We start from the raw sequence: 9,252 nt of genomic DNA on the forward strand, positions 1-9,252 counted from the left end.
TTGTTCAATTCTAGACTTAAACTTTTCCTTAGAAAGTTAAAGTCAAGGTGGTCGGGTCCTTTCACTGTTAAAAGGGCAAACAAATTCGTTTCCTTGGAGTTATATGATGAACATGGTGGTGATTTTAAGGTAAATGGACAAAGATTGAAATTATACCATGAAGGAGCTACGATTGGTGCAGTTGAATTACTTCACCTAGCTAATCGATTCCATCTCATCTTGACCGACATATGGTAAGAAGGTTGTGCGGGACCTAGATAAACCAGCGCTTTGCGAGAGGCAACCCGTATTTTCTTTCCTTTTAGAATAGTTTTTCCCTTATTTTTGTCTTTTGAGAGGAAGACATGAGGGAATTTAATGTGTTTTAGAGTATTTTGTACAGGTTGGAGAAAAAGAGTTAGCCAAATTTTGAAGAAAAGAAGAAAATTCGGACTCATAATGTTATAGCGCGCCCGACCGGGCGCGACAAGAAGTCCGTATACGAGCAATTTCGCCTGATCGGGCGCGAGAGAAAGAAGGATTTTGGCCTACAAATCACCCGACCGGGCAAACATTCGCCCGACCAGGCGCGAGAATAAAGATCCAAAATTAGTCCATTTTGCCCGACTGGGTGAGGTGGCGCCCGACTGGGTGAGGTGGCGCCCGACCGGGCGCGAGAGGAAGCCAAATTAAAGTCTTAGGTTCGCCCGACCAGGCGCGAGCCCAGAAAATTTTGATTCGCCAGATCGCCCGACCAGGCGAGAGGCTGCCCGACCGGGCGCGCCTATATTTTCCTCCGTGGCTTCTTCTTCTTTCTCCTTTCTTCTCCTTTCTTTCTTCTTTCTTTCTCTTTCCTCCATAGTTTCTCTCTCTAAAATTCAAATTTCTCTACCTTCTCTCTAAGATCTCTCCTCCAATTCTCACTCAAATTCAGAAATTTTACATATTCTTTCTCCTCTTTTCATCCTCTTTATTTCTATCCTAATTTTGTTTGTTTTTGAAACAAAAAAAAATTGTAGTCATATTTTCAAGATGGTTGGAAAGAGGGCAAGAACACAACGAGGACGTGGTTCGAGTGCACCGGTTGACCCGGAGCTACAATTACCTCAGTGGCCGACGATCAAGATTACAACTTCGCAATAACGTGAACGGCTCATCAACCTATATGAACGGGAGGTAAATCTTTCTCGGTGGTTACACTGAGACACCCTTCAATCTCTAGGTTTATAGCATGTTGGACGTTTTATGAACGATATTGGCATGCGAAAGTTTGTCGATATGCACTATCCCACATATCGGGAATTAACATGCGAATTTTTATCCTCTTTAAATGTGGTTCAATCAAATAATGGCCCTAATTTGCATTTCTGGTTGAATAATAGAAATGTTAGTTTTACTTATGTGGAATTTGCAAATTTATTTGAACTTGATCCTATTCCCCCCACCCAGTGGCATGAAGACTATAAGGTCGATGATATATATCTTGCTTTGTCGAGCAAACCTTGCCCAAATTCACAACATTATTGCGCACTTCCTTTCCACCACCTCGTCCCTAAAATCTTCCAAAGATTTTCGGGGACTTGTTTTTCAGCTCGTCACGAACCTCACAACACCCAAACCAACGAGCTAGCTATCTTAGGACATTATGTTTATGGGTACGAGAAATTGAACATTGCTAGATATATCATTACCCATTTGAGTAGGCACGCCAATGTCTGTAGTAACAATGTCAAGACCCCTATCCATTGCGGCGGCCTAATCACTAGGATAGCGATTAAGAAGGCGGGGTTTAATGAGTCTAGATACGAGGGGTTGACCAATTGTGGTGGGGATACTCTTATGAACTTGCCGTACTTCCAATTTTTGAACTGGGTTAAGCCTAACTGTAGCAAAGTTCTAGAGTGGCATGTGAGGGTAGGGAAGGATTACACACCCGTTTTCCCTCTTCCTAACCCCGAGTTGACTGCCTTTCCCCCTAGGCAAGATTCTTACACTTACGATATTCTACTAGCCCATGCCCAGGGCCGGGCACAACCCCGACCACGTGCACCATCACCACCACAGCCACACCCTGAGGTACCACTACCACCACCCCATGTGCCTCAGCCACCCCCACACCAGCCTAGGCTAGACCTCGAGACCATTTGGAACCTACAAAGTATAGGTCAGGCCATAGGTAGGATAGAAGAGACTTAGGGGGAGCTTAGGGCACAAGTAGGTGACATTAGGAGGCTAGTTGGTTCCCTTGACCAGAGGGTGGGCTATGTAGAGCGGAACACGGGTAGGGGACTTTATCCCATGTACGACGACTATGCTCGTCGTGGTGCTATTCCTGCTGACTCCCTTTACCTTGACTGGTTCCAACCACCACCCCAGGGATAAATGGATCCCGACTCCCATGGTATTTACACGGACTACTCTTCATTCTCTGGCTACGGCCAAGACTTTCCTTTTGGTGGGATGGGGGTAATGTTAACCTTAATTATTTTGGTGAGAGTTCTTCTAGTGGTACAGGTGGTAGTGGCAGAGGATTTGGTGCGATGGATGAGGATGGTGGTGATTAGCCATGCTGCGGCTAATTCCCGAGTCAATGAGGACATTGTCTGATTTTGGCTTGGGGGATATTTTTTGATTAGGTATCTTTCTTTTCTCTCTCTTTGTTTTTTTTGGTGTGTTTAGTATAGTTTTTACGAGTATCTTTGTCTTCAATTAATCTGCACAATAAGCAGGGGCATCAGTTTGCCACCAACTGCTTGACAAGGGATAACGTATGAAGTTGGAACTGAAGTAGGATGGAAATGTAAGCTAGGACAAGAACCTACAAAGTTAATTCTCTGCTCTAACTTCTCTTTCTCTGACACTAACCTATGCTTTTCAGCGCAAAGGGCTTTCTTCTTTGCCTGCATTAGTACAAAGTGCAGATAGTTTAGACACCACCATCCTTGATAAAGAGAACTACCAGTAAGAGATTAAGGAATCAAAAAATATACGAAGTATTATTTGGTATTAGGGCTGATTTGTGAGATTATTGGCTAGCAGGTTGATGTATAATCCTCAATTTGTTCAAAGCTTACAGATCAAAGCAAATATAAAAGAGTCAGAACCTTCAATTCATTTATCTTTTCTTATAATTCGCCATTTTCGCTGGTTAAGTTACAAGTTTCTTCATGTAACAGCTTTACTTGCCGAATAGCATCAGTTAGTATAGCGGCTTTGTCAAACTTGGGTGTTGTTCCAGACATCAATGTTTCACTTAACTCAAGGAACCTACCAACAAAATGGTAATAAGTACATTGAGAAAAAAAAAGGCAAAATGAGATCAAAATCCCTCATATATTAAAACTGTACATGCCTTTCATTTAGATGATCCCTTCGTTGTTTCTCATGGCATGCTTTGGAGCTGTTGGATGCAGTGACTGATCCCAAGTTACAATTTTTAACAAGTACCTTTTCCGGCAGCAGTCATCAAAACCATACAAACCCTCACTATAATCTTGAGTGACCGCACTGCATGGACGAAAAGAAAACAAACTCAAACACATTGTATATGATCAACAAAAATAATCCCTAAGATACCTTAATTGAATCAGACTTCGTGTGAACTAACTCATTTCCACAAAGTATTCTTACTTTGGCAAAACTAGATTTGATTTAAAGAATAGCCCAAGAGGAACAGCTCTATGGTGCAGAAGAACAGAACGACAAGATCTTTAAACTAATACAAAACTATTGCCTAAAATAAGTACATCCAAGGACCAAACAGATTGATATGATGAATAAAAGAGCAATTTATAAAAGTTAACATCCAAGGACCATGGCCACTATAACTCAAACGATATCGTAGTTTCTAGTTAAAATACATAGCCACTAATTCATAATATAAATCAATATATTGATTACATGATAGGACTAATTCTCCTTCAATATAACTCCTAATTCACCTCTTTGTCATACCACCTGTAGGTTCCATATTGGCATTATCATCCACTTGTCAATTGCTTAAATTAGTCATGTAACCTAACAATTGAGAGCTTAACTATAAGTAACTGATTATGCAGCCATGAGAAAGAGAGATAAACAGAGTATAACTGAGTTTTCAGATTGAAGTGAACGTTAAACTAATCAAACACATAAAATCTCAAAAATCAAGCAAAATCTAGAAAAAAGGGTAAATTGCAGAAAATTGGCCAATAATCATCTTTACCCCACAAAATTAAAGCCTAGAAAATGTGACAACTGATGCACGGAGTGGTGGTTTGGGCAGTAGCAGGAATAGCACGCAGCAGTATTTTGTATATGAAACACCAAATCTCCAATTATAACTTCCATTTCTGTGGATTTCTGCATCTCTTTCGCCCGCAATTATTTGGATTCTCGACAAGCTTATCAGGAGAAAATAATTAAATTAAAATTTGTCAGATTAGTTAACAAAAGATCAAGTTACAAGGCAAAACAAATTCAGCTGAAAAACAAAAAAACTAAAATCCCAAACTCATCTAATTACTTCAACCAATTCAGATGCATGCAAAATTTAGAATGAAAATAGCGAAATTAAATATGTTAATAGGCGAATTCAACATCAAATTAAGAAATCATCAACAAGATCAGAGAAAGGGAATTGAAACCCTAATTTTAGCTACTCAAATTTTTGTTAATAATGGAAGGGAGAAGAAACAGAACTAACCCCAACCCTAACTTTAAGGTGAAAGCCGCCGTGCGAGGATAGAGGCAAGGAGGTGGCAACCGCTGTCTTTGGGGTGGCAATCATTGTCCCTTTAACTTGGAGCACGAGACTGTTGGGTACGTCTTCAAGTTGGAGCACGAGTTGCGGTGGAGGGAGGCTGCAATGGACGGGGGCCGGGCTACAGTGGAGCAGCGGGAGCGAGATGGGGGCAGCGGTGGAAGCCGAGGAAATCTTGGGGGAGGAAGCAAGTTGGGAGACAGCCAACAGTGAGGTTATGAGGGTCGATCTTTTGACAAGACGAAGGGTGTATTTTTTTTTTTTTTCTATAAAAAAATATTGGATTGAAAAAAAAAATTGATTATATCAAATTAAGTGTTACAACAAAGTGCTACCAAATATATCAAAGTGTTACATTATATTAAAGTGCTGCTAAAAATGTTACCTAATACTACAATGTTACAAAAGTGTTACCTAAAAATCAAACAATCATGAATTTTTTAAAGTGTTACCAAAGGGTGTTACTTAAGCCCAATTTTGTACTAGTGCAAGTGTTTCTTTATCCAAGACATGGTCTTGATACCCTGCTTTGAATGGACTCATTATTTAATTCTAAACCACAATTGAATGGATATGGAGTAATCATAAATTTGCAGAAAATTTAATTGCTCCAAATTGAATGGTTCAACATAGTGTTTTACATTAAGACATCGAGTTTAATTAAAACATCTATACAGGGAAATCAAAGCCAATCTCCAATGTGCTTGATTCCCATTGCCTCAATGTGCTTGTTGTGCTTCACTTGAGACGAAGGTTTAGTCAGAGGATCGGCTACATTGTCGTCCGTTCCAATCTTACAAATTCTGATTTCACCTTCGGATTTCCATTCCCTTATCATGTGAAATCGCCGCTTGACATGTTTAACCTTCTGGTGTTCCCTTGGCTCCCTGGCCTGAGTAATAGCTCCATTGTTATCACAATAAAGGTCTATTGGACCCTTGATTGAGGGTACAACATCAAGTTCACCAATGAACTTTTAAATCTAAATTGCCTCCTTAGCTGCTTCCGAAGCTGCCAAGTACTCGGCTTTAGTTGTAGAATCTGCAGTGGTGCTCTGCTTATCACTCTTCTAATTAAACGTTCCTCCATTGAGGTAGAATATGTACCCCGACTGCGACTTGGAGTCGTCTATGTCAATCTGGAAGCTCGCATCAGTATAACCTTCAACAACCAACTCATTACAGCCACCATAGACTAGGAATTTATCCTTGTTCCTCTTTAGGTACTTTAGAATATTCTTGGCCGCAGTCTAATGCTCCTCTCCTGGGTCTGATTGGTATCGGCTCGTAGCACTCAAGGCATACGATACATCCAGCCTAGTACATATCATGGAATATATGATCGATCCAATAAGCGAAGCATATGGAATATGACTCATTCTCTCTCGCTCATCAGGTGTTTGAGGACACTGTTTCTTGCTGAGAGTTATGCCATGGGACATGGGTAGGTGCCCTCTCTTGGCCCCTTCCATGTTGAATCGTGCCAGTACCTTATCTATGTAAGTACTTTGGCTCAATCTAATCATTCTCTTAGATCTATCCTTGTAGATCTTGATGCCCAATATGTACTATGCCTCTCCTAAGTCCTTCATTGAAAAGCACTTCCCAGCCAGCCCTTTACAGACTCTAACAATTTAGTGTTGTTTCCAATGAGTAATATTTCATCGACATATAAGACTAGGAATGCGATGTCACTCCCAATGACCTTCTTGTAGACACAAGACTCGTCTGGATTCTTGATAAAACCAAACTTACTAATGGCTTCATCGAATCGCAGATTCCAACTTCTGCCTGCTTGCTTTAGTCCATAAATGGACTTCTTAAGCTTGCATACTTTCCCAACATTGCTTGGATCAAAAAAACCTTCCGGCTGTGTCATATACACAATTTCTTCCAAAATCCCATTAAGTAAGGCGGTTTTGACATCCATTTTCCATATTTCGTAATCGTAATATGCAGCAATCGCTAGGATTATCCGAACGGCCTTAAGCATTGCAACAGGTGAAAAGGTTTCATCATAATCAACTTCGTGAATTTGCATGTAACCTTTTGCCACCAGTCTAGCTTTGTATATAGATACATTTCCATCGTTGTCTGTTTTCAATTTGAAAATCCATTTGCAACCGATAGGTGTATAACCTTCGGGAAAATTAACCAAGTCCCAGACTTGATTTTCAGACATGGAGTCCATCTCGGATTTCATGGCCACTTTCCATTTAGCAGAGTTGGGGCTCGTCATAGCTTATTTGTATGTCGCTGACTCATCTCCATCCATAACTAGGATGTCTTGATCTTCGATTAAGACAATACCAAGGTATCTGTCTGGTTGAGATCTTGGTCGTTGCGACCTACGTAGGGTAATAGGTTGAGCATTTACATTGTCGGTTTGACTCTGACCAATGTCAATAACTACTTCTAAAGCAGTTTGATTGTCAGCTTTGTCATGTTGACTTTGTTGCTCTACCTCTCGAACTTCGTCGAGTTCGATCTTCCTCCCACTTGTCATTTTGGAAAGGTGTTCCTTCTCGGATTTATCATAGAAGTAATACCCTTTGGTTTCTTTTGGGTAGCCCACAAAGAAACACTTGTCTGATTTTGGGTGAAGTTTGTCAGAAATTAATCTCTTGACATATCCTTCGCAACCCCAAATCTTAAGAAAAGACAACCTCGAAGGTTTCTTCGTCCATAATTCATATGGAGTCTTTTCGACGGCTTTTGACGGAGCACGGTTCAGTGTTAGTGCCGCAGTTAGAAGTGCGTGTCCCCAAAAAAAAGATAGGAAGTTCACTAAGACCCATCATTGATCGAACCATGTCTAACAAGGTTCGATTCCTCCGTTCGGATACTCCGTTCCATTATGGAGTTCCGGGAGGTGTCAACTCTGAAAGAATACCATTTTCTTTCAAGTGATCGTCGAATTCATGGCTCAAATACTCGCCACCTCGATCCGATCGAAGTGCTTTTATTTTCTTGCCAAGTTGATTTTCAACTTGACTCTGAAATTCTTTGAATTTTTCAAAAGATTCAGAATTATTCGACATAAGGTAGACATAACCATATCTACTATAGTCGTCCATGAAGGTAATGAAATATCGATAACCTTGCCTTGTGGGTGTACTCATTGGTCCACATACGTCCGTATGTATTAGACCCAATAAGTCACTTGCCCTTTCTCCGAACTTGGAGAATGGCTGCTTTATCATCTTTCCTAATAGACATCCTTCGCAATTCTCAAACGACTCCGAGTAGAATGAGTCAAGAACACCTTCTTGAAGAAGTTTCTTGATGTGTTTGACGTTAATGTGGCCAAGACGACAATGCCACAAGTAGGTTTGATTCGACTCGATGGTCTTAGCCCTTTTGGCGGTATCATAAATTTGTCTAAACATATGCAATTTTATAGAACATATAAATTAGACATTTTAACAAACCAACCATTGATTAAGTCTTGTGATCAAAATAACTTGGTGTCCAACACCATAGATCAAAAGTATGTTCAAAAGCATAAGAAAACATCCATTGTTTAATTACAAATCATAGACAAAATAAATGTGCCTACAAGCACGATCAAAAGACCATCTTTGTCGTCCGCTTGTTGATGCACATGGTATCCAATACCCTCACTTGTGATGCCCTCTCACTTGGTTCCTGAAAAGGAAACATAAAGTGAGTTATACATAGTATCCAATACCTATGAATAGCTTTAAACACAAGTGTTAATGAAGATACCTGAGGTAGATGCCACATTCCTCTCCTCCTCCTCCTTTCGGAAGAGCTTGCATTCCCTCTTGTAGTGGCCTTGCTCACCACAATAGAAGCACCGCATCTTTGCCTTGTTCTTGAACTCCCTCCTCTTTGCTCTCAAGGGCCTCTCAGTCACTCCATAGGCGGTGGCTCGGCTAAGTAGTTGCACCACCTCCTTTAAAGAGCGTGTCTCCTTTCCCGCAGCTATATGTACTCTAAGTGCATCATAGCCCGAGTGGAGTGATGAGATTCCGAGAAGCTGCAAGTGTTTGAAGAGCCTAGTCATTCCAAGCACATGAGGTCGGAGGGGCATCCCGGGTCTCAATTTGGTATTGTAGACCCTTGACCAAAGCCGGCGCCTTTCCTTAGAAAGACAACCCACATCCGGTGGCTTTATCTTCATGTTTGAGAGTGACCTAATCAAATAAAACACGAGTCCATCATAGTTTCAATTATCACTCTTGGTGACTCTTATATTGATAACATCCTTTAATGATTTGAGGAAAATTTCCGGAAAATAGAAGGAGAGCTTTTCCTTCCAATCATCCGGGATGGAATTAGCCATTAGATGTGTGACTTTCTTGCAATCGGAAGACCATTTCTCATGGCCTCATCGCTCATGATTCCCTTAGAGAAGAAGCTTAGAATGGGAGTGTCAAGAGTGTACTCCAAGGAACAATTCCGAAGAGTTTTCCTGAGTTCCTCCTCCCACTCCTTGAAGTTGGCCAAGTTAAGGCTAAAAGCCAACTTGTCGGGGAGTTCCGGGCACATAGAGTTGTTGTTTGAATT

At 40.9% G+C, this 9,252-nt stretch overlaps 1 long non-coding RNA gene across 1 annotated transcript; it reads right to left on the reverse strand.

The window, feature by feature from the left end:
- Window positions 1-3,074: 3,074 nt before the first annotated feature.
- Window positions 3,075-5,187, reverse strand: LOC110692117. The gene is made up of 3 exons (XR_002505391.1): window positions 4,664-5,187; window positions 4,184-4,361; window positions 3,075-3,486 (listed from the first exon to the last, which is right to left on the reverse strand). It is a non-coding gene; the product is annotated as an uncharacterized LOC110692117 (long non-coding RNA).
- Between the last annotated feature and the right edge of the window lie 4,065 nt (window positions 5,188-9,252).

This window comes from Chenopodium quinoa, unplaced genomic scaffold, assembly GCF_001683475.1.
Source record: "Chenopodium quinoa cultivar QQ74 unplaced genomic scaffold, ASM168347v1, whole genome shotgun sequence".
NCBI classification, from domain to species: Eukaryota; Viridiplantae; Streptophyta; class Magnoliopsida; order Caryophyllales; family Amaranthaceae; genus Chenopodium; species Chenopodium quinoa.